The 24,926-nt window shown below is 44.7% G+C and overlaps 1 protein-coding gene across 1 annotated transcript in view; it reads right to left on the reverse strand.

Annotated features, from left to right (window-relative positions):
- RASGEF1C (RasGEF domain family member 1C) overlaps nucleotides 1-16,795 on the reverse strand; it is a 77,946-nt gene extending 61,151 nt beyond the window's left edge. Inside the window, exon 1 of the mRNA XM_075056565.1 lies at nucleotides 16,682-16,795. The gene's annotated coding sequence lies outside the window, so the exon portion shown is untranslated. The remainder of the gene's footprint in view (nucleotides 1-16,681) is intronic.
- Between the last annotated feature and the right edge of the window lie 8,131 nt (nucleotides 16,796-24,926).

Below are 24,926 nucleotides of genomic sequence, written 5' to 3' on the forward strand. Positions count from 1 at the left end.
GCAATTCATGCCGTGGGCTCCTAGGCAGGTAAGTCATTTGGGATAGACACCATCTTGACCACACACTCCAGGTGGCTGTTCCCAAGGCCAGTGGATGATAATCCTTACGAGTTTATGTGCTACTGACACAGAAAGACTACTCAAGTTATTCTCTGGAATAACAAGCATAAACCTTACCTCCTCAGGAACATCTCTCTAAGCAATCTCACTGCAAACAGCCAAAGTCAACTCACCAGGATGCCAAACTCTTCACTTTTATTATGGTAAATTATTCAGAGCAGAAGTGTCGCTTTAGCAGTGTAAAATTCCTTGCCATTATAAATATTTTCACATCATAACCTTCCTTCTCTTATACCTGTGGAGTCTTAGACCACACCGGTTTCTTCACCTTTAAACTGTGCATAGCTGTCCTCACACAGAGGACAGTCCCCAGCTTACTGGAACACAGAGCAAAACTCACAAGAACACTCTCTAGATCTTCAGAAAGAAGCATTAATAGTAATTTCTTACAGCAGTGATTTTTTTTTTCCCATTCCCCAAAATAAATTTCCCTTTCCCACCAGAACACCCAATTATGCACACTTCACCTTCAGTATAATCAATATATTGATACAGAAGTGAATGCCTTGCAGTACATCTTTTTACTGCTTTAATACCCTGACTTTTCCCTATGGGTGTTTGAACCAAATCCATTCTAAACCTTAACTGTATTTCTGTACCAATGATTTCCAATTCAAAGGCTTTGCATTGCCAATTACACACATGCATGCACATACCTACATGTGCATCTTCTGTTAATACTTTAAGTGATACTTGAATCCTTTAACGTTCTCTTCCAGGCCTTTTACTATTTGCCCCACAATGCTATTTAGGCTACCAATTAATCTCATTGAAACATCACTGTTGCCTAATGCTCTTACAACAGCTGTCAGAGACAGGACCATGACACAAACCCACGCATTCCCCTTCTCATATGCAGGTACGAAGTCCTGGCTTGCCTATAACCATGTTTTTGCTAACTTACCTAGGGATGAAACCATTCAGTATTAGTTATTCACAACTTCACTTACCTACGTCTGTTTTGGTCGTTCAGAGCAGGAGGGCTGAGCCGTGCTACGAAAAATCATCGCTTTTTCTTCAGTGATCTTTTTGGCACGGCCAGTGCTATCAGTTAACAGATTTTGCATGCTAACAGAATGACTATGACAGTACAGCAGCAGGACAGCACATCGGTATGCTATAGCAGCTGGGACACATCATGCCCCTGATCTCCTATAACATGCCACCCCTGAAACAGCAGTAGGGAGGAGCACTACCTTCCATTTCCAGGCCTACTTTCATGCTGTCAACCACCCCGAGGCGCGGACACGGGCAGCAGATTAACCTGTCACAGACAGGATACGTCTGAAGTCTACAAAAGGGCTTATCCTCCCTGCAGCTTGTGCCAAAATAGCTGGGGAAACAAAGTGGAGACGCAAGCACCTGGATGTTCCCCAGAACCTCAGTTTACAGTCAGTCTTCCAAGAAGCTACTTGTATATCTATGACGTCTTCAGGACCATATTGGTTCTCACCCATAGGTGATAAAAGGAAAACAAGAGTAGAAATAGTCCCTTCCACCTGCCCTGGCTGCCTGGGTATTCTTGCTAGTAGCAAATGTTTGATTTCTCAGTCTGGGTGGTTTTTAAATTGAAGTCACCTGCAGTGTCCTGTTTGCGAAAGCATTTCCTAGTGTGCTTTTGTCCATTAAGATAAATGCACATTTCTGTGCTCTGGTTAAAAATTGAGACTCTTTCCTGATCAAAGGAACTCAACTTCTATGCTGCATAAAACACTACAGAAATGAAAATGTGCTTTTCCTGTTATGAGCATGAAAAAAGAAAAAGAGAAACCTTCCTACATAAACATGATAGAACAGATGCTGAAGTCGCATACTAAGCATTTTACAGTTGTTCAGGAAAGAAAATAAATACAAAATTTGAAGTTAATATTCCTCATGGAATGAGATTAAAGATATTATTTTACGCCCTACTTGTAACATCATAGTAATTTTCATCTGCACTAATAAAAATAAATCAGAAGCTTATCTTCCATGCATTAAAATTACCATTTCATGCAACAGTCACAATGTTTCTGAGACCTATGTGCCCTTTGGAACTCCTGCCACAAATAGAGCTGAATTTAGGGACTGCTGCGTGCACAAATTTATTACACCAATTCTTTCCAAAGGAGGATATTGTCATGTACAAAATGCAATGTGAGCAGCTAGAGAAAAGCATCCAGCACTGAGTAAAGACCCTTAGCTTTCAAGAGGAGAATAATTAGAACCGAACAACTCAAAAAAAAAAATCATATTGCATGACACCAACTGTTGGGTGACCAGCAGAGCCCTGTTTGGAGCACACGTGCCACCCAGACACAAATTAATGAATTCACAAGCAGTCCCCGTCTGCAGCTCAGCCTCTCATGAAGACACCCATTTGCAGAGCAGGATACGACTTGCTGTTAGACAGGAGAAGTTCAATAGTCATTAACCAAAAGAGCCCCCACTTTGTGCTGCTGCATGCACTACAAATCATCTGCCCACAGGTTTTGTCAATCTCATCACCCACTGTTTCGTGAATGCTGTACCTGGAGACACTAAGCAATGCATCAACACTCCCAGACCTCAGCCAGGGCTTTTTCATAGCCAGACTCCAAAGCTGGGAAACTGTAACTGCTTTTTGAGCAATGCAAATAGAAAATCCTGGAAAGACAAAACGGTTCATCTCAAATTTGCATACAGTAACTTCTTCTCGCAATAGTTCACTCTTCAAAAAAAGAGCTATGTGAAAAAGGAGAATTGAAGCGGCCAGTTGCATGTTGGGAGGTTTACTCCAAATCTTCCCAGGGAGCCTGTGGCAGGCTTGTAAGTGCATGCTTTTCTTTTGCAACCCAGGACAGTAATACATTCAACTGTGCTAAAGCAAAATTGTCAGGTGCACAGATTTAAGGAGATAACACAGTGAAGGCTCAGGGACTAGATATAATCATAAAAAGATGCAGGCAGAAGCTGCTTCCTCCTTGCTCTTTAATATCAATCGTCCCCATTGTTGTATTGGATGGCGAGGGCATAATAGCACAATTGCTTCAGAGGAAAGGGCGCCTGGGGTAACCTCTTCCTCAGCCACCCGTGGCATACTCTCATGACCCAAATCCAAACCCAGCTTGCCCCTGATCACCCCTGCTCTTCTGGCTCAGAAAAACCCAGCTCTGGTCACCAGTGCAAACGGCTGCATTCAGGTGTGAGAAGCGCCAGATGTACAAGGGTTCACTGTGCTGTAGCCAACACTGTCAGGCATGTCGTGGTTTAACCCCAGCCAGCAACTAAGCACCACACAGCCACTCACTCACTCACTCCCCCCACAGCAGGATAGGGCAGAGAATCAGTAAAAGAGAAAACTCAGGGGTTGAGATAAAGACAGTTTAATAGGTAAAGCAAAAGCCACTTGCACAAGCCAAGCAAAATAAGGCACTAATTCTCCGCTTCCCATGGGCAGGCAGGCGTTCAGCCATCTCCAGGAAAGCCGGGCTCCATCACACGTTAAGGGTGACTTGGGAAGACAAATGCTCTAACTCTGAACGTCTCCCCTTTCCTTCTTCTTCCCCCAGCTTTCTATGCTGAGCGTGACATTGTATGGTCTGGAATATCCCTTGGGTCAGTGGGGGTCAGCTGTCCTGGCTGTGTCCCCTCCCAACATCTCGTGCCCCCCCAGCCTGCTCACTGGTGGGGTGAGAAGCAGAAAAGGCCTTGGCTATGTAAGCACTGCTCAGCAATGACTAAAACATCCCTGTGTTATCAACACTGTTTTCAGCACAAATCAAAACACAGCCCCATACCAGCTACTATGAAGAAAATTAACTCCATCCCAGCCAACACCAGCACAAGGTGAAAGTCTAAGTTGCTTAAGAGGTCAAAAATGACCTTTCTTAGATTCTTCTGTGTCTACCTTTCTACTACTGAGCTCTACGGTAAGTCTTGGCAACATGCAGATGATCCGAGAAGCTCAGTAAAGCCACGGATGGGAAATAACTAGGTATGGTAGAGACCCAATACTACATAAGCTGTCAAAAAACCTGCTTTCAAATCTCTGGAAGCCATGCAGAAAAGATCTTCAGAGCCATCTGCTTGGTCCCTGTAAGCACTCAGTCACACTGGAAAAAACAAATCCAGCAAACTGGAAAGCCCCATAGCCATCTTTCTAGTAGCACATGGGCTGAAGTCTGCTACCCCAGTGCTGGCGACACTTGGTCACGCATGCTTTCCTCTCTCTACTGTATGCTTGAAAGTGCTCTGTTTAAGACACAGCTATGTCAAATAGTCTTGTCACCATCTTCCAAATAACTCATATGAATGTCTCGCATTTTTCAAGTGGTGTCATAAAACGTGGGGCTGCACACACCACAAATACTGACATATTTCACTAATACAATCCAGTAGCAGCATATGGAGAATATTTATACAGCTCTTTATTATTTTTTATGAAAGGTAAACGACCCTTTTGGTGAAACAGTGACTTGAGCTGACAGCATCTTTGTTTTTATGAAAAAAATACCCATGGTGGGAGGGTCAGAAGGTTTGCAAATCTAACTTATGGGTACAAATTCCTCTGGTCCTGTTGTAGGAAAACAACATTCTCTTCTTCCCAAGATTTTACAGTCATTTATCTTTTAAGCTGGCCTTGCTCAATTAGTTACTTGACAAAGTAATTAGTAGAAATAAGAACATACATATAAATAAAATCCAGATATTGACTAAGTGCGTCTTGAAACCACAAGCTTCCATGATTTAAAAGTCACTTCCTTGACCTACTTTCATATCTTAAGGTCAAATACTTCTAAATGAGGAAACAAGTGATTCTGCTCGTTAGTGCAGGGCTAACACTAAGCAAAGTTCACTGCATGCGCTGGTCTGCTACAGCATTCCCAGACCCAGGAAGCAGTAAGATTTCAGATGTCTGAGTCTTAATTAAGTCTTCCTAATTGCTGCTTTACTAATTGGGGTGGAGCAGTTTTGTCATTATTTTAGCTGTTGATGAACAATTAAGTAGAATGCAGCATTAATTCCTTCTCGATCTACTGAGGGAAGCCAACACACATTCAAACTCAAGTGAGAAACCAAAACTAATCAGAGCAATGCAATATTAGCACATGTCATTGCACCAGGTGGAAAGCCAAGAAACCAGCACCGGGTCCCCGCAGTGCCAACCGCAAAGATCATTTCAGCACTCCCAGCCCAAGCTGGTAAGACACCAAAACCTCAAGTCTTTGCATTTGCGCTTTGCTCGCTGACAGCCATAACTCTATACAAGTCCTATAATCTCACTGTCCCTCTGTTTCCCCCTATCAAAAGTGGATAACAGCCTGTCTCTAACAGGGAAGGACACCTTGATAAATGCACTAATTATCACCAGACACCCCACCCAGCAAGTGAGATAGAGGCCATTTGTTTGCCTAAAAATCTTCTAGTTATAAAACCACTACCAGAAAACTCTGCAAATCAAGACCCTGGAACCTGATTTAATTAAATCAATGAGAATTATATCAGTAATTTATAAGAAAGCTCAAACCTAAACAGGAAATTGTTTATATTGACCAGCATACATAATCCTTTCATCTGCTGAGAGCAAATGCATTTTTATTATTCTTAGCACTGCACAAGACTCTCATCCACCCACTCAGCAGTACCTCTGCTATCGAACAGCCCTTGCAGCCCAGCTGCACCTCCGCTGCTCCATTTGTCATCTCAATGCACCATTTGTTCCTCAGAACACAGATCATCTTACACAAAGCAGTTGTCATGCATCTTCCCAGTCCCTACCATCTCAAGCACTTTACACATTCCTCTCCACATGTGCTCATAAAAATCACTTGCCATAAGAGTTTTTAAATGGGGCTTGTCAAAACATCAAGATAAAAGGTGTGCAAGACAAGAACCTCAGATTTCTTGTGCTACTTGCTGAAACACCCATACACACAGCCTTATACAATAGGCTTTTCTTTCCACAGCATACCACTGAGATATTTGGAGTGGCTTGTGAAGGAGAAGAATCGTGCCACGAGGGGAGGCGAGAGAGACACAACAACGTTAAAAGGAAACTTCATGCAAGAGCCTACAAAAAGTAAAATGTGGCGATCCGTAACAGAAACGATTAGGAAGTGATTTAAAGCACTTGGAAATACTGTTTCAGTGGTTGGTTGAACACCACCTTTAGAACACAAACATTCAGCAGGCTATTTATAGTCCAAGGGGAAAAGCTCCCGATTTCCCCTATCCAAGCACAGCAGACCACAGTCTATTCTCAGTGAAGAACATAAATTTTGAGCAACTCCAATAGACATGAACGAGTCACTGGATTTATCTCAATTTAACCGACTTCAGAAAACTTAAAGAAGCGATACTCAAGACAAGCGCTCTCAATCTCAAAGACACTCAAACCCCTACTAGACCTGCTATTGTGTAGATAGCAATTGCTGGTTTATTGACTGCAAAACGCTGTGGATCAAGCCTTAGTATTTGCTAATATCTCTGCTAAAATTGGCCTTTAATGGTCCAATCCAACTCCCATTAATGAGAAAGGAACAACACCTATTTTCTTTAATGGAGTTGAATGAAGTTGTAGCAGTTAGCATCTGATCAGGAAAAATAAAACATTTGGACCAATTAGTCTTACTGGCTGCATTTTATCTGATATGAAAACTTCAAATCTAGGGCTACAACAGAAATTATACTGCTGTTTCCAAATAAAAGAAAAAATAATAAAAGGGAAGGTGTTGAGAAGTGGAAACGTACCTCTCATTCACTTGGGTGCAATTCAGAAGTAACCTTGGCAAAGCCAGGGCAGCTCCAGGAACATAAATACACAGTGACAGGGAAATCCAGCCTACTATTCACATCACATATTTCATGCTTCTTTCTAATTCACAGTAATACACCAAGTTAAGCTGCTTATTAGATGGGCACATTCTCCTAACCACAGCCAGACTTGTATTTTACATTGGGCTTGCCATCAGTACTGACGGCCCTTTAATCATAATTCTGCTGTCATTTGTGGTTCCACTTTGGAAGATACTTGCTTTAATACACAAACTGGATAGCTGTTAGCACTGCTATACCCCAGAAGAGAGGGGCATATGAGTAATGCCATGAGAGGGACTTAGTCCTAACCATCCCTATTTATACAAACCTCTTGCACATTTTCCTAACAAGCTATATGCTCAAATACTTGTTGGCCTACACGACACTGTGGCACATGCTTCCAAGCCCCACAGTACACCAATTCACAAATAATGACTTTCCTGAAATGACCTAGTAACAGCTAATAACTGTGCCATAAAGAACAAGGTTGTTGCACAGAAGGTCTTTCATGGAATGAAAAAAGACCAAATTTTTATTAGCAAAATCACTAATGGATACATGGTTCTCATGTCATCTACTTATTTTTAAGAAATGCCTAGTATCAGATAATGAAGTTATCCTAGAAAACAAAAACATACCCCAAAACAGCAATTTCAAAACACACACTGCAGTTTGGCAGCTTATGAATGAAATGCTCCGTAGGTGTTTGTGTACATTTATAATTTACTACACCACATTAAGAAATAAGACAACTGCAAACGACAAGCTGATGCTTTCCCAGCTGTGTACACAACGTAATGATATCTTCTACCAGGGCTTAGTCAGCCTCACAACCAACTTCTCACTTGGAAGACAGACAGAAGGATCCAAAGGATCATCTCCAGCAACTAAGTAACAAATGGCAGTAACTCTGCCTCTATGAAGTTTGTATTGCTGGTGTTTTAAAGCAATACACACTGAACATCTGAAATGCTGTTTAACATATCATAGAATCATTTAGGTTGGAAAAGACCTTTAAGATCACCGAGTCCAACAGTCAGCCCAACACCACCATGCCCACTAAACCATGTCCTGAAGTGCCATGTCTACAGGTTCTTTGAACACCTCCAGGGATGGTGACTCCACCACTTCCCAGGGCAGCCTGTTCCAATACCTGACATATGCACATGCCAGGAACAGAAGCACTAATCCTGTTCCTGATGCACAGAACAAGTATACAAGGCTTGCGCTGGTAGTCTCCACGGAGGAGAGGAACAGAAATCTCTCCTCCAGGTCTTGGCACAGCAGCAGCCACGAGAGAGGCTGCTAACCTTGTCCTCCAGCAGTGCTTGGAGATGGGGAGGACTAATTGCACCTCTCCCTACATCTTCTTTCCTTGGAGCAGGACAGAAAACGCCAAGGAACACTGCTCTCTAGGAGGGACCCACTGCCTGGTTCTCACCTCTTGCATATTGTGTCCATGAGGCATGAGTGGTTCAGCTACGCCACAGTTCACCCCAAGGTCCTGAAAGAGAAGGGTCCCATTTCACCTTGCTCTTCTCCAGACCTTGCCTTCATCCTGCATGCCAAACTTGTATAAAAATCACTGCTAATCCAGACATCCATATCTCACAGCTCATGTAGGACCAAAGAGCCAAGCACTCGACGTGGAAGAAAATAGCTAAATAGCTAACAGCCTGTAGCCTTAATCTGCAAATATCCAGGCTCAGATACTGTCCTTATTGACTTCTGAAGAACTGCTCACATGCCCCAAATTATTCAACTATTTAAAGTATCTGCAAGATTACAGGTTTAACATACATGTCAGTTTTTCATGACAATGTATTTTAAAAAGAACAAAGTAAAGAGAGTTCAAGTCCTGATCTTCCAAACCTTGCTTGCCTCCTGACTTGGTTGAGTTGGATGTGATTGACACAGTGACCATCATTAAAATGACAAACTGATTTAAAAATACAAACAAACAAAAAAAACAAACCACAAAACAACTCCAAACAAAACCAAAAACAACTTCAGCACAGAACTACTTGATTCTGTCAGGTCAAGACTCTGATCATGTGCCGTGACCCAAAAGGATAAGTCAATAAGCCAAATTAACTCCTTCACCCGTCTTTCACTTTTCCTTCTTCCCCCCCTCCTTTTTCTGCCAATAGGCATTGTACCTTACCTTGACCTTTGAGAAAAACACAGAGGACCCCACTGTGTCTGTGACCAGGTGACAGTGGGTATCACATTAGAGACCCCCAAACATCTCCAACTATTAAAACCACTGGATTTGCAGCAGCTTCAGCAGTTAGATTGCAGGAAGGGAACAGGAACAAGCTGCTACCTAAGTAAAAAGCGCACCCAGTCTGTATGCGGAGAGTCAACACAAAGGTTTTAAGGCTTCGTACCGAAACTCGAGGGATGCTGCTTTCTGAAAGATGTGAAAGCTGGAAACAGCCGCTGGGACTGCAGGGTCAGCCCCTCTGGAACATGGCACCAAACTCAGCCAGCCACACAGTTAACTTTACACATGCTCCCAGCTCAGGAAAAAAAATCTCTGGATGCAGTTTTAAGCACACAACTAATCCTATGAAACTTAGTGAGACAAAGGCTTTTCTTTACATCCTTACCAGGAGTAGACTCGATGTAAGTGTGCACCGAAGTGCCTCGCTGATTCAGACCTGATGCAGTGACTGGCTCATAGGATAATTTATACAACACTTCCACATGCTCTTAATCTTTCAAACTGAATTTCTCTATTAGAGCCACTGTTTGCAGTTACACCTGTAACCTTGATGAATTATTTCATATCGTGTCATCCTAATGGCTGAATCATAAGTGACCCATGTAACTGTAACCCCCAACTTCTTTCTGTACACATGGATAAGGAAACTCTGCAGAGTTTCAGTTCCATGAACAAGATAACAGATTTGAACGCAGTGATGGAAAAGACTGGAAGATCTCAACAGCCATCTTTGTTGTCTGCAGACCCACTGAGTACACGTAGCATCTTGCCTGTATTTTAGCTTTAGTACAGCTGAAGTCCCCTGACAGCAATCCAGGGACAACCACTGAGCCCTGGGGCTTTCAGAGGGCACCTTCTCCAGTCCATGGGGCAGAGCAAGGGACTGTGTGAAGATGTTCCTGAAGTCTGCTCTCTTGTCCAACTTCTATAACCCCGCATGATCCTCATTCCTATATCCTCTCCTGAGCTCCAGCCCTGCAGAAAGCATCAGGCCTTTTACCAGCACCCACGTGGAACGTTGCAGCTTCTTGCACTTATGACTTTCTCTTCTATCTGCTTTAATTTGTGGAAGATGTGTGGAACGTGAGCCCCAAGCCCAGATGACCAGGCTGTACATGGTATATGATGTTTATACACATGCACTGGAACAGACTATATGTACACGTTCAAAATTGCTGTAATCAGGAAATGAGCCATGAAATGTGTAAGCGACGGCACATTAATAATCTGTTTTATAGCTTAAATTAGAATCTTTGGAATTTCACAGCCAGAGACTTTTAAATAGGTCAAAAATGTGGTAATCACACTTAATGATCGCACTGTGATATGCACTGCATCAGAGCCAGGAGTGAAGAAACCTGAGCAGAATGGGTATGAACTACTTGCACATTCAAAAAAGCTTTTAACAAACATCAAGTGACTTTTATACCAAAACCAAAACACATAGCCCAGGCAAGAAGCTTTTTTGCTTTTGGTCCTGCTCTTCAGAAATGAGCTGCAAGATTCCATATGATCACAGGGATAAAATGCCATGCGCCTCTGTATATTGCTTTCAGTTAGCATTGCACATTAGCAAAGGCTCCACATTTGACCATTTACAACCAGTGAGCATTTAGTGGTGGAAGGAAAGCCTTCCCCAACAGAGGAACATGGTTTATTACTGTATTTGCCCATGCATATTTCACCCCTGGTAGGCAGAGTTAAAACACATTCCTGGGTATTAGCATTTTGATTTCTTTTATTTAAAAGAGCAAGAATCAATGGACCAATCACAGTAATCTTCTAGGCTCGAAACCAGGGAAACCCTTCACACTTTTTCTAAGTTTAGACACATGCTTATGTTCTATTTACATCAACTTGACTTTAGGTACAATAAACCTGATGGAAAAATTGTGGCAAGAATGAGAATTTCAGCAAAATAGACAGTCACTGCTAATTAATCCTGTCCTGTCAAGCTGCTGAGGCATAACCAAAAAGGTAAACCAAGAAAAAAATAAACCAGCTATATTCTGTGGAAACAAAGTCAATGTTTGTCTACTGTGAAAGTACAAAGTCAGCAGGGGAGACTGCTTGGAAGCTTATAAGAAAGCAGGAGAGAAATGTTTTTTTGGTTTCTTTTTTTCCTCCAGTCAAACTTGGCTTCTTCTAAAAAACAAAGCAAGGCAAAAGATGAAAGGCCTTCTTTTCTGAAGCCAAAGATGAAGAATACAAAGAATATTAATGACTAACAAGTCTGTCTGTAAATGCCATGAGCTTAGCTGTAGTAGGGACAAAAAGGAAGAACAGCACTGCTATTAACTAATGAAGTTTCTGATCTAACGAGCAGTGATGAAGGCTGATTGGGTCATTTATGGAATGGAACGTTAGTTCAGAAGAACACAGGTTCCCTACAGAGGATAAAAGGAAAGAGGGAAAGATGCCATTATATACATGAAAAAGCTCAGGATGGTTGTGGCTCATTCACAAAGCATGTAAAGGTAGTAAATTCCCAAGTACGTCTTGCCTGTTCCTTACGCATGTTTGTACGCGCAGGTACACCAGAGGGCTATCCTGCAGGAAACTCAAGAACTGTTGCAAATTTGTCACTTGCCTTATACTACAGAACATCGGATTTTGATGAATCGCATTTCCTAAAGGGAAACTTCGAAACACACAGAAGCTTGCCTTTGTCACGGTTATTTGATGCGGCACAAGCCTGCCTGGCCAGCACAGCTTCCCAAGACCCCGGCATCCCGCAGCGGTCCAGGAGGGTCTTTCTGACAAACGGCAGAGCAGCAAGGGAGGCAGGCGCCAGCCTCTCACCTCCACGCTGCCCTGGGACAAGCGCTGCCATGCCAGATCAGTGCAAAGCTCGTTCCTCCGCATTTGAAGTTTGACCATTCTCTTTTGGGAAATCATTTGAACTTAAGGAAATGAAGCAAAACAAAACCAGGCAGAAAAAACAACTAGCTCAGAGCCCAAAGTGACACTACGCAAACTTCAGATTTGGAAACTGATTCATTTGCCAGCTCATAGGCATACACACCTAGCGTGTCTATATTTATATGCATGGACTCAGGCGCTCTGCTCTGTAGAGGCATTCTCAGTATTTTTAAATCAGTGATAAACGAAGAATTACTGCACTTACAGGAAAGAAAATGGAAAAATCCCTCTTTCTCTAAGCTGTGACCATTCAAGCTACAGAAGTCTTGAGACAGCAGCTCTCCTTGCAACATCCAGCAAGTCTGAGAGCCGAGACGGATATAAAATTTTCTCTGAGATTCCTTCCCTTGACAGGCTACTGCTCACTCCTGCAGACAGACCATATTTTGGATTGGAGTCTGATCCAGTAGATGATATGAGAAGCCTCTGTGTTGGGATGGAAATCTGGGGAGCATTCTGATCATGTGAAAGATAGCAATGTTCAACCAAGTACTGCCAGAGAGATGTGCTACTGTCCCTGCCTTACAGGGCTGGGAATTAAAGGCTGCAAGTTCAATGCCCAGCTTTGTCCCTAACCCACAGTGGGCTCAGCAGATCACCAAACTCTCTCAGTATCTCCTTCTGGAAAACAGGGATAACAACACGTCTCAGCAGCATCACAAAGGTTTGTTAATGCTTGTAAGCACTTTGTAGATAAAGAACATCAAGACAGCAGTTAGCAGAGGGATTTGGGGCACAGACAGACATAAATCCAAAGTACTCATATCATATACTCTTTTCAGACAAGCATAGCAGCAGATCAGCTCCCTGCATTTAGTGGTTGAGGGCTCCATCCTCTCAATATACTGAGCACTCTGCCTTTGATCCAAAAGATGAGTCCGGGGAGAATATTTACATGCTTAATGTTAATCATATGCTTAAATCCTCTGAATCTATAAAGCGGGTAAAAGAGAAAAGTGTTCCCCAGCTCCAAAACAAACACAAATTCCCAGAAGTTATACTTAGGACATAAGCAAACATTTGACCAGCAAAGGAAAGGCCTTTGCTACACACCTGCTAAGCTCCTGCACCCCTGAAAAAACCTGCATGTGGGAAAAGTGTCCAGAGTGAGTTTGCTTAGACAAAAGATTTCTAACATAACCAAAGCAATGCTATTAGAAAGAAGCACCCCAGAGTATTTGAACTACTATTCCACAGGCAGAGCAGACCTTGAGCAAGGAAATGAGAAAAAAGAATAGTTTACTAAAGAACTCACAACACAGATTTAAACTTATGATTATGAATTCATTTGCTACTATTAATTCCTTCATTTATTAGCTGTCTACTGTGAAAGAAAAGGTCTTCCTCAGAGGGCAGGCACTGCCACCCGGTCCTCACAAACACCACATGCCTCGCAGCAGCCATCAGCAGCACCTAGAAAGCATCTTCTCCCAACTCTGTATCAGAGAGCAACAACACTAAGCAAAAGGCATTGGACTGCCCTTTAAACCTTCTTCATTTTAAGCACACACTGCTCTCTCTCAGCTATCTGAAACACCTAACTCATTTTTACATCCTGCTAAACTCCTGGCCTAGCTAATGGCTTGGAGCTATGAGTCTCCTACGCTCACTGGCCGGGGTGTCCAGAAGTCTCTGCTCTTGCATCAACCCCACCTTGACTCGTTTCCCGCAGGTGCATCAGGTCAGCGGAGCAAGGACACAGCGCTCCTTTTGCACAGGGGAGCTCAGCAAGGCCAGAGCAGGTACCTGCAGCGTTAGGGTGCACTGAGCTCCACGTGGTCACAGACACGCTCCTGCAGAGCGGAGCGCTTCAAGCTACATCCATGACTGCAGCGTGGACATATCCCTGACCAGATCAGCATCTGCAGCATAAATAACTGGCTTCCAGAGATGATTTTCAAAACTCTGTTAAACAAGCATGTACAGCAAGAAAAGCCTCAGGCAATTAAAGGGCCACTATCCAAAGCTTCATTGCTTTACCAGATCCGTAAACATTATCCAGCTTACTCACAGCAACATCACACTTTACCAGTGATGTGAAAAGGACAAATCACTCTCTCACCAGCCTAAATCACCCAAGATGCTAAATAAGGCTGCTAATTATTTCTAAGGATTTTTAAAGAATCCTTTAAGATTATTGGCCCTAAATTTGATTAAATAACACTTTAAATCCCTTCAACTGAACATCATTAGGTGAAGCTGACTTGATGCTATTATAGAAAAGTTTCCTTCTCAACTAATGCCTTTTTGTGCAGTGTGCTGTATTTTAACAGCACGCACCGCTTTTAACTTAATAAACGACAGGGAGCTGTGTCAGTCACATCTTACAAAGGGTTAACAAGGTAATTACCTTCCTTGGTTGGCTGAATTAGAACTATACAAAATGCTGTGTCTCAGAGAGGGAGAAGCGTATTCCTACCTTCACCTGCCATAAACCAAGAACCACGAGGGATGGAATTACATCGCTGGGTGAGGCTGTAAGTCGTCCAAGGGAAGTTAACACAGCAGTAGAAATGCTGGGTTTGTTTCTCCACCTCCTTTGCAAGACATTTCACTGTTCCAGGGTTTGTATGTACTACAGAACACCACAAAATTCACTGCTATTGCAGCTCATTAGCATGAGCTGGCAGACCCCACCACTGGGGAAACCCTCTGGAGAGGGCTGAATGCCCCAGAAGACACCACCATGACTTACTTTCTCACCATTTTCCTGGAGGAAGAAGCACTCTCTGTCACGATGGAGTAAGCTACAAGGCAGAACTCAAGCCTGTGCACTCTCAGAGCACCTCTGACAATAAGCGAAGACCTCTTAGACATCCCTGGTGCCATGCTTTGTTCGGTGTCTCCACTACCACCACCTAGGAGGACAGCTCTAGCAGATTTCATTGCCAGGCACTTTCCCTTGGCTAGAGCCTCGACTCGTCCTTTGCTCTACCATTTCTTTGCTGTAATCTATAAAGAGCCAGAGAGTAACGAATGCACTCCCCATCGTCACCACTTTACCCAGTCATCCTTCCCCACCCTACACGTGCAGTCCATTCCTCCTCCCATCCCTAACAAAATAAGTGAGATTTAAAGAGTTCTGGAAAGCAGAGCGCCAGCAAAGTGCATCTTTCAGTGCCGAGGGCAGAGACGCCTCCAGGCAGGAGATGCCACTGGCTGCACCACAGAGCACAGGTCTCCCACAGCAGGAGCTGAACCTGGGTAAGGATGGCTGGAATACACCATTTGTGCTATATTGGCTTGAGAGCAATAATTAAATTCCAGTCTAATTTCCTTCTGATCTACAGCTCTAACTCCTGAATGACTCCCATTAAGTCAATTACCAATGTGGCATCACTCTGGATTTTTGCCTTAAATAAGGAGCCCATGAAGCTACTAAAACAATGGCAATCTTTTTATCTATGAAATACCTGCCCAGGGAATTCCTTCTGTAGAATATGTGTCAGTATTTTAGGTTTCAGTAACAACACAAGATGCGCCACCACCACCACTCTGCTTGGAAAACACAGGGGTCAGGGAACTGTATTAAAGGACCATCAAGTCTAGAGAATACAGTCTGAGCACAACTGGTTCTTCCTCTGCACTTCTCTTTCCCCCCTCAACTCCCAGTGTTTCATGCTGGGTCAGAGCATCGCTGATGGACCAGTGCTCAGTGTGGGTCCTCACACAAGCCACCAAAACACCCCAAGCTATAGGGTGTCACCCAGGAATACCCTGGGTATTAAAGCCATCACTGACGGACAGGGTCTGTGCAGCTGCTCCTATGTCCTGTTAATTAGGTACTATGGACACGCTCACGCTGTAAGGACATCTTTGACATAACATAGCATGACAATTTCTTCAGAGTCACAGAAACGCAGAGCATACAAATAAACCTGAATGCTGAAACCATTTCATTGTTCATAAGAATATGCACATTGCACCTGTTACGACCAAGGGCACTGCCTGTGCCTTGGAGCTGATTATTTCAGCCTCTAACGAGCCTGTCTGTCTTGGAGGACTGTTAAATTCCAGGAGTAAATAAAGCACAACAAAATTATTTTACAAAAGGAAATCATTACGACTATACAAAGAGACGTCTTTAAACCCAAGGTAAGGAAAACAAGCCTCAAACTGACGTTTTTCCCTGAGCTTCTTACAACCGCTGAGTCAGTTTAAATTCAATTTAGCTGAAAGAAAATAACTCCGAGATTGATACTGGCAAAGTCCTACCCTGAAACAAATCTTTGGGCGTCCAACTGCAGCCCCCCCCCCCCCCCCCAGCCCAGGACTCCTACCAGAGGGGAAGGCAGGACGCCCTCCACGACACGACCAGGGGAGCGCTCTCCCAAACCCCATCCCGGCAGGAGCGACGCTCCCGCAGCCCCCGAAGGGAGCCGGAGCCGCAGGGAGCAGGTGGCAGAACCGGGCGGCGAGCCGGTCCCTGCAGCCCGGCCCCGCCGCCGCCAGCCGGGCCCCCGCCGCCAACACGCGTGGGGTGCCGGGGCGGGGGGGGGGGCGTCGATTTTTACGCGGAAAGAGGGAAACGGAGGAGAGCGGGCGAGGGAGGCAGCATCCCCGGCTGCGGCAGCGCGGTGCGGGCAGGCTGCTGGGGGAAGGGACGGCCCCGGGACCGGCCGCGGTGGGACTCACCGAGCTACGCGCGCCTGCTGCCCCCGTTGCCGTCCATGAGGGCGGCGGGGGGACGGGAGCCCGCTGCGGGCGAGAGCCAGCCCAAGATCCGCCGCATCTGCCCGCCGCCGCGGAGGAGGAGGAGGAGAAGAAGAAGGAGGAGGAGGAGGAAGAAGAAGAGGAGAGACCGCGCCGCACCGCCCCGGAGCCCCAGCGCAGCCCGGCCGCAGAGCGCCGCCTGCCCGCCGCGCCCGGGATGGGACCGGCTGCGCCGGGAGGGGCGGCCGGGCCGCGGGGGCAGGTGCAGCCGCCTGGGGCCGGGGGAGGGACGGGGGGGGGGGCCCGGAGCCCGGGCGCGGCCCCGGGGCGGCGCAGCTGGCGGAGCGGGGCCGGCTGCGCCCGGGGCGGTGGCGCCGGCGGGCGGGCTCGGTAAAGGGGGGGGGGGAAACGACGACGACGGCGGGGGGGGTGAGGAGCGGCTGGAAGCGCCTGTGCGTAACGTGGCCGGGCGTGAATCCGCCCCGCGAGGGCTTTTAATGAAGTACAGATGTTCCCTAATATAATTATATCGTCCTCTTCCTGATAATTGGCTTTGGCAGTCGTGCTGATCGAAATTCCCCCCCCCCCCCCCCCCCCCGGCTGCCGTGCAGCCCCTCCCGCTCGCTCGGCGGCAGCGGGGAACCGCGGCCTCCGGCTGAAACCGCGGCCGGATCCTGCCCTGCGGACCCGCAGCTGCCGGAGAGGCCCCCCACGTACCCAGCACCCCGCTCCCGCAAACCCCGCGTTTAGAGACCCGTGATTTCAATGGAAGCTTTTGGCTCACGGCAGGTGAAAATAAGGGGCGACGTTTATTTACTTATTTCTTAAAGTGCGTGTCCTTAGAAAGGAAGAAGACTGGGCTGCTTGTAGGAAGGGAGGACAAAACATCCTAGGTATACGAATGCAGGGTTATCTCCAATGTTGGGGAAGGGCCATCTTACTGAACAGGAGCACAGCACCACTTCAGGATGGCAACAGAGGATGTCCTGGCTGGATGAGTGGGACCAGCACCCCCCCTCTGCTCCTCCTTCACTATACCTGTGCTCTCGATGGGCCAGGCGAGCGGCAGCTGGTTAAAACACTCCAGTTCTCCCCAGCTTGGTTTGTCTTTAGAGAAATTGCCAATGAGGACACGCTAATACAAGCCAGATGTGTGGGCGTTTTATGCATGTATGTGGGGAAAATGGATCAAGCCCACAAACTCATCTTGCAGAGGACAAGCAGCCAACACAAGGTAATGATTTCTAGTCACTACAGGCCCCAGACCAGACTTCTTTCACCCGATGACTCAAAGCTGAAACGTGGCTGTGCCATGCCTGCTGACACTTGGGCACTATGAGGAGTGTAAATACTTCAGATAAGCAGGATTAGGGAATTCTCCTAGCCCAGGGTTGCAGAGGGGAGCAGCAGACAGTCTGCACATCTGTACCTCTCTCCATACGTCAGCCTAGGCAGTGTCTGAGGAGTTGGGCATTCCTACACGTTATCACAAAATGCAGGTTGGAAGTGAGCTCCCCCACTCCCAAAAGAGAGCATGTCTTGCCCGCTCCTCTTGCACAGTCTAGGATCTCAGCCACCAGCTTATATTGACTTCTTTTTGTTTTAAGTGAAGACAAGTCTTATCAAGCAATGACCAACTTCTCAGCCCGAGCCCACAACGATAAATCACACTCCCGTTTTATATTTACCAGTGGTACCAAGATGACACCTGTGGACTGAGAATCATTTTATACTTATGCAAAGGGTAAAGGCGTAGCTCTACCCGGAGGCTGGGGCTACATCAGCATTAATTCTGGCCTCAAGCCTGTGCTCCAAGCCTGTCCCTGTGCAGGTTTTTCCTCTGGAACAAACTAGCTCTCCAGCCAGGCAAGCTCAGCTCCAAGAGCATGACTCTGCAGACCTAGCTTAAAGATGGCTAGAGACTCGCTGAAATGCATACACGGACACCAGCCCTCTGCACAAGGATCTCTGCCTTTTCCTCAGCAGGAACAGAAAAATGTTCCTTGTTTTTGCAACTGTGTTCTGCAGACTTCTGAGAACACAAGCAAACGGGGTTTGACAAGCCGTGCATGGCATGAGGCATCCTTGGTTTGCCTTTGATTGGGTTCCTTTGGGGTTTTGCTCACCCTCTAATACCCCCATGGCTGCTCAGAAGACAAAAGCCTACATGATCACAGAGATATAAGTGATGCTGTGTCTTCCAGCCACTACTTTTCTTATGCCTGGTTTCTGTTCTTGATTCAGTTGGGATCCCCAGAGAGCTAAGGCATGTAATAGGTGTAATGTCAGAGGCAGCTGTGTGTATTCCCTAAGCACAGATGCCACTGCAGCAGATGGCTTAGGAGGCAGGACAGGAATGAAGAAGCTAAGACTATCCTTTCCTCCAGTTTCACTTCAGCCATTGTAGAATCTTTTCTTAGAAGGATATAAATATAGAAGAGGTAAGGGAAACACAAAATCAACACAACCTGGAACAACATGGCTTGAACCAGAGGACAGGCAGCCTGACAGACTGACTCCCCAATTTCTTTCTTAAGGTCTTTTCTCTAAATGTTAACTTTTTAAAGACCCATCATAATTACAGTCTTTCACTCAGACTTCCCCATCTTCCTCTAAAACCAACATAGAAGTAACTAGAATTACCTAGTTCTGTTTTCCCTCAAGGACAGACACAGGAAAACATTCACCCTAAATGGGGAAGTCCTCCAGTTTGTGAGCTCTTGAGTGAAGACACAAATAGACTCACACACTTACCTTGTTGGCAACATCCTTGTTTTTCTTATGCTTCATGGACCTTTCAGCAGGAGTCTTCTCCTCCCCCCAGTTCCACAGATCAGTAGTTTTCAGCTGTCTCTCATTGACTCAGTTGTTCTGCCATCTTTCCAGGTGTTAAGCTGATAAGTGTGTGATTTCCAAGGATCAGCTTTGTCAGAAAGAGGAGGAACTGTATACTTATTCCTTTCTGACCTCTGTTATATTTCCCGTCCTCCACCTGTTATTAAATGTAGATGGTTCAGAGCTGGCTTCAACTTGTTCCTTAGATATTCCAGGGTAATCTTCTTCAGGCTTTGCCCATTTCAGTGTACCTTTTGTTTCTGTGCCCCTCTGCAAGTAGGTACATGTTTCCTGAAGCTGTTCTCCTGGAAGTAGAAAACAAGGAAGCTTACTGTAGAATTCAACCAGTAACAGGTCAATCATTGATTTTGTTCTTTATTTCATTCCATTTTAAGAATAAATGCTTTCTTAAAAGAAACAAGGTAACGTAACTGTTTGATCCTGAGCAAATAGGAACAACGCCTTTTTTCCCCCGGTATAAGGCACCTGTCCAACATTTTATTAACTTTGCTAATTGCATTAAGCATCCTGCAGTGCTTAACAGTCCTCAGCTGCTAATTCCCAGATCACTACAGTTTAGTTGACTGTTAAATGAGAAAAATTCATAGCAGGAAAAAGAAAAAAAAAAGGTGTTTTAGACCCACAGTAACAACCAAATGATCATACAGTTCTGAATTCCGATCAGCTCCTAGCAGTGATCATATTTTATGAACTACTGGAAGATGATGTTAGGACTCACACAATAAATATGACATGCTTCTGAGCTGTATGGGTACAAGTGAGATTGATTGATAGATATTACATGTTCAGACATTTATACAAACAAGAAAAATTAGGTTTCCATATGTGAATATTTTATGCAGATTTTTATGCAGATAATTTGTATCTGCTCTTTCATTTTGTTACCTGTAGTATTACATGTGAACATAATAATAATCTGAATTTACATACGCAAATTACTGGAAGGTCTGGATCTGTCACATTGGGAAGTAATTTCTGGCTGGAAACATTAGCAATGTGGTAACTATTTAGACAACTATATAAAATGAAATAAGCACTTGTCAAAGGAAAAATGCATTGTTATGAAAACTGGAATTGGTATAGTCTCAAATAAAAATGTAGTCTGTGAAAAAGAGTTGATCAGAAATTCTCTCCTGCCACTCTCCTGCCTTACTGCTTTTCTTGTTTCTTTCCTCCTTCTCGTGGGGTGAAATCCTGCCACCCAGAAGCAGAGAGCTGGGGAGGCAGAAGCAGCCGTACCATGCTGCAGCTGGGGAAAAGCAGTCCGTCACAGCTCAAAGTAGAAGGTTGGCAGGCTCCCTGCAGTCCGGGCTGGTGGCTCTGCTTGCAGGATCAAACATGCGTGTGCCAGAGGGGGAGCCTGTCCAGGGTGTGTGTGCACCACACACAGAAGGACTGGTGGTGCATGTACGATAGGTTTGACGTGGGAGATGTTGGACTTCATAGTTTTGGACCTGGCAGTAAGTCAATACCTGAATTCTGCTCAAGAAGTAACAGAAGAAGTGGCAAGGTTAGAGGGGATGTATGGAAGAAGATGCAACTGTCCTGCAACCACTGCCAGGCAGTGGTTTCCAGATGACCTGTATCCACATTTTCCATTCTTAAGAAGCACAAGGGCCTTTTGACCGTGGTTTTGTGAAAGAAACATTATTTCTGTCTTTTCTTATTTGATCCCCAGGGAACCCCTTCTACAGCCAACCAGAAAAAAACTATATGGAAGGAAGCAGAAAAAAAAACCCAGAAAAAAGAAAAAAAAAGCCTACAGCTAATCTTATTAATTTATACATGTTGTTTATAATTAGCCTGTTTAAACATTCATTTCCTTTCTTCAATAAAGACCATATCTCTCCAGGACCCTCGCCATGTCCATTGTCTTTGTGACAGACAGTAGAGATAGATACCAATTACTCAGCTGTTATTTAGTAAGTACTCCAAAGTACTTTGATGCAGCAACATTGTAAATTCTCAGTAGCAGCTAATTGTCTCATTTTAATTCATTTTTAATGAGACACCTGGGAGAATGAAGAAACATCACAAAACCACAAAAACCCAAGAATGTTTTTGAGTTAGTGTCCCAGTGCCTCCTTATTTCTGCCTTCCTACAAAAGGGCTTTTTGGTATTAGCACACAAAGGTGCAGCCCCTTAGCTTCCCCAAGCTGTGTGACAGCATTGGTCTCTGCCGCATCGTAACCCATCTCCCATGGGCAAGGGAAGATGATGGTAGAATCTATAAAACACCATGGAAGGAATCCGGAGAGAAGAAGCCTCTGGTCCTCAGATGTTCCACATCTTCATCACTTCTGTCTCTCCAGGCAACCAAGCCACATTTCCTATGTTGCCAGCAGGCTGTAGAAGGAAGGTTAGCATTGTCGCTCATCATCATTTGACATGTAGATGTGATTCTCAGAAAGAAGGAAAAGTGGCAAAGGGGTATATTTTCTTCATCGGCAGCTGACTGACTCCATACTTTTTTCTGAAAGGAAAGGTGTCTGACAGTCACCAGCTTGGTTTCCTTACTTAAGACAGATATGAACCCTCTTGATTCTCACTCACATTGCTTAGTGTTATACTCTGTGCTAACTTCAACATACATGTTTTACTGGCTCAACAGGGGGTTAATTCCAGTAAGACAGAACTGCCCAAATCTCTATCAGCAGTTTGGCTTCAGGAAGTCATTGACACAGCATCCTGTTGGTCTCTCTCTGCTGCTGTAGTGGTTGGAGAAGAAAGGAGTACGCTCCAAGGCAACTGTTAACCAAGCCACACAAGGAGCTGATAGATCAAACACAGCACTGCAAATTGGACCCAGGAGAAAAGAGCACCGGACATTGAGGAATAGATGTGGTATGTTCTCAGTTTAATTAGAAAGGTGCCTATGGTGACACATTGCCTATGTTTTCACTTAAGGATTTATCAAAAATTGAAAGGCACACCCAGTAAGCCATGTGATTTCACTAAGATATTCCCCTTTCAATATTGGTAAATATCTGTGCTCTTTTGTTAGTGTTGTGATCATTTTAACCAGGTGAGGCCTGTCAGCAGTCACAGGGCAGGCGCAGCTGGTCCACAGCCACCACAGGAGTTATCATCCCAGCAGCAGCATCTCCACTTGCTCCCAGGGACAACGGATGGAGCCCCTTGTGGTGGGACTAAGCCCCATCTTTGCCTGTCATTTCACATGCCGTCTCTGTCTTTAGCTCTGACACCTTAATGAGAATCTGGCAAGCCGTCAGGTCTATAGGAAGACCCACAAGTTTCAGTAGTAGCTTGAAAGTAGCTGTGGATGTTTTCTTACACAGAGCTATGGCTGTATACTGACAGCCAGGCACAGACAGCAGATGTGCACCTCTGGTTAGTGCTGGCCTGCCCAGATGCCTTAGCCTGCAGTCACTGACTGGTTTCAGTGGGGAAGAACTCTGGTCCAAGCTCAGTATCTTTGATGCTTAACAGTATAATGACACTTAATACTATTAGTATGCCAACAAACTGGCTGCTTCTTTTGTATGTGTTTTAGCTGCTTAATTCATAAAGGAGCTTTGCACATTTGGAGTACTGAGACAAGGTGCTTGTTGATTCCAGCAGAAGAGCTCTCAAGCCTGTGGTATGGCCATGGTAGAATGCCTAGCACAAACACTCAAGAGTTTTAGCCTGCTCAGCTGCAAAACTCCCCTTGAATTTTGCTGCTTCTGGGAAATGCCTAAGAATGAGGTGAGCTTGCTCCTTCCACAGAAAGCTGCTAAGCTCCTGAATTTGTTTGAAGCAAGGGGCTGAGGGTCATGTTGCAACCATAGGGTCAGGGAGAGCATCACTTCTGGGAAATGAGCATTGATGTATTGAATCTACTATTACAGGGAAAAAAAGCTAAAACCCCATAGCATTTAAGAGGAGTCCTTTGTTGATGAAGATTATTTTGACAAGACCTCCAGGAAACTTACTTTCTCACTGCAAACCAATTTTCAGGCTATTTTTGCCCTTACTGTATTTTTTCTCTTCTTCTAAGATGGATTTTTTTCACTACAGATGAGATCTCAATTTCTTTCCAGTCTTGGACAATGGTGCAGCTGAAGAGGGTGACAACAACAAGCTTCTTCTCAAACTACTGCACAAAGGACTTCAGTCAGGATATTTACAATAAATACAGGCACCAAGTGTGAGGGCTCCCATTTCCTGGCAGAGTTGCTTTACGCAGTGTTTTCTCTGGAAGGAATCTATTACATCAGTGGTCTCGGGAATGTATATTGAGATGGTTTAATCGGAGTTGAAAATCACAGTACAGAAAGGGGCTTCAGTTCTTCTGGCTGGACACTACGTACCCAATCTGGGAGCCACTAAGGAATTTCACTGATACCAGACACATTCTTTTGCTCATCTCCATCCAGCGTTAAAATGGCTGGTGGCAGCGTTATGGCCCTGATTCAGCAGAGTACTGAAGCACATGCTAAACTTTAATTTCTTCAATTAGACTTAAATATGTACTTTGGGCTGAGGATATGCCACAATACCCACAGAAATCACAGAGCTGTTCAACAGGTAATTTGTTTTGGCCAATGAATCCTACTGTAGATAAAGGTTTTGTCAAGTTTCCCATTCTCCTGTCTGTTGCTTGGATCTCCCTGTTGACTTTATTCTTACATAGGCAGTCTTTCAGGACACAGCACTTCTTCCTCATTACATATTTGTACAACATCAAGTACAAATAAGGCTGTAGTTTCTATAGCTCTCATAACACCAATAATTACAACAGGAATGGATTTAAGCACAGGCTTTATTGTCCTCCTAAATGCAGGCTTACATTTAGAGCCCTTACCTTTCTTGTGTTTTCCTCCATGTGTGAAATGGGTCTTTACTCAACCCAGCTTGCTTTAGATCCCTGTGGGGCAAAGTGTCTGTGGGTGGAATGACATCTATTTGAAAGGAACAATATTAAGTGAGGAGTAAAGATTAAAAGGTCTGGAAAACTTCTAAAACTTCAGCTGACATGTTGAGTAATGCCGAGGTTGTGGCAAGATGACAGAAGCCATGTTCCTACGTGGCTTGGAAGCTATGGAAATGCAGAATGTTTCTGCAGTCGGTTAATCTGCTGATAAGAACTTAAAGAGGGGATTAATTAGAGAGCAGGTTCAAGGGAAAGCTCAGCTGAGCCTACAAAGTTATTGCATCAGTGATACAGCATGAGTTTTGAAAGGAAGTACTGAATGTAAGCAGGTAACCTGCAAGAGATGGGCCCAAGCCCACCCTGCTCCACCAGTATAAAATTGATGGCCAGCAGGAGCAGATACAGGCTGATAATTGTCAGTAAGTTTCAGCAAACGCTGGAATCGTCTGCTTAATTGCATGAGAGTTGCAAGAGAATGATAAAGGTGGATCTAA

This window comes from Buteo buteo, chromosome 24 (genome assembly GCF_964188355.1).
Source record: "Buteo buteo chromosome 24, bButBut1.hap1.1, whole genome shotgun sequence".
NCBI lineage: Eukaryota > Metazoa > Chordata > Aves > Accipitriformes > Accipitridae > Buteo > Buteo buteo.